The 1,634-nt window shown below is 39.5% G+C and overlaps 1 pseudogene; it reads left to right on the top strand.

Annotated features, from left to right (window-relative positions):
- The first annotated feature begins 708 nt into the window (after positions 1–708).
- LOC126249975 (5S ribosomal RNA) lies at positions 709–825 on the top strand (annotated as a pseudogene).
- The last annotated feature ends 809 nt before the right edge of the window (positions 826–1,634 follow it).

The following is a 1,634-nucleotide window of genomic DNA, read 5'->3' as shown; positions in this document are numbered from 1 at the left end:
CGGAAGTTCTTCCATCTTTACTCACAATGTTATTTTCTATCATCAGTACGAATAACAGCCATCCTATATTTGCGATACGCATACAAAAGACGACCCATGAGAGAGAGAGAGAGAAGTGGTAAATACTAAGACAGGTCGAGGTTAGATATGAAACACAACATTCCAGGGAGTTAAGGTAGGTATGACTGAAATGTAAAAAGTCCAATGTATTCATCACAATATGGGCGAATAATTGGTTATAGATCTGCATCCATACAGTTTTAATTATTCAGCGTCGAAACACACACACACACACACACACACACACATATATATATATATATATATATATATATATATATATATATATATATATATATATATATATAATAGAAGTGACAGATATATAAAATTATTAAGATAGACAGACGTGGAACAAACCTACTACCATCCAGGGAATTAGTGTAGATACGATTGGGTGGAAGTACATCCACCCCAGCAAAATCAAGTGATAAAGGGTTACACAAAATACCAAATTACGTATTGACAGTACTGATGTTGCGCGTGCAGACGACTGTCTATTCGTTTTAAGCAAATCAGTATGGCAAATTATAGTGACATTAAATCTGAGAATGCAAAGAACAACTACGCATCTGCTGTAGAGGGTCTGGCTGGTTGTGATTCAAAATAAATTATGCCTTAATAATATCATAGGTTACATTATTTGTCGGCAACGGCCTTGCCGCAGTTGATACACCGGTTCCCGTGAGATCACCGAAGTTAAGCGCTGTCGGGCGTGTCGGCACTTGGATGGGTGACCATCCAGGCCGCCATGAGCTGTTGCCATTTTTCGGGGTGCACTCAGCCTCGTAACGCCAATTGAGGAGCTACTCGACCGAATAGTAGTGGCTTCGGTCAAGAATATTATCTTAACGACTGGGAGAGCGGTGTGCTGACCCCACGCCCCTCCTATTCGCATCCGCCACTGAGGATGACACGGCGGTCGGATGGTCCCGGTAGGCCACTCGTGGCCTGAAGACGGAGTTACATTATTTGTCGAGGAGACCTCTTACAATTAGCAAAGATGTATACCTAACATAGTTCCGCATTTTTACTACTGGATATGAGTAATACTAGCTGTGATGCAGTCGCTTGTGACTTCTTTTCTGATTATGACTGCTAAAATTTGAATACATCTTATATTCTTAGCTGGATGTGTACATGTTGTGAAAGACTGTGGTTTTAATGGATTATTCAGTAATGGTAGAATGCAATGCTTTGATACTCTTCTTAAAAGAAAGACAATCAGGACATACAACGGTTTATAAAACAATATGCTGTGTGCCTACAATTTTAATGTGGTAATCGATTACGCAAAATAGTCATACTGGCTGTCAAGCTTTAGATCACTTATGGAAAGATCATTCTGTCATGACGTAGACTCCTAATTCTTTTTGGAACACAAACAGACACATATTACTTATGGCACCATGTGACACTCGAAAGCTAGAGAGAGGGAGAAATACATCTGTTTGTACATGGTCTATTTTCCCTTATATTACGTTGGCTCTGAAATTGACTCTCAGTAGTCTTTTCGAGCGTGTTGATTGATCCTATCAATAAGAATTCGAGCAATCGTTTAGTAAGGAATGTGC

The sequence above is a fragment of the Schistocerca nitens genome, chromosome 3, assembly GCF_023898315.1.
Source record: "Schistocerca nitens isolate TAMUIC-IGC-003100 chromosome 3, iqSchNite1.1, whole genome shotgun sequence".
NCBI lineage: Eukaryota > Metazoa > Arthropoda > Insecta > Orthoptera > Acrididae > Schistocerca > Schistocerca nitens.
This window is presented reverse-complemented; position numbering and strand designations above follow the sequence as displayed.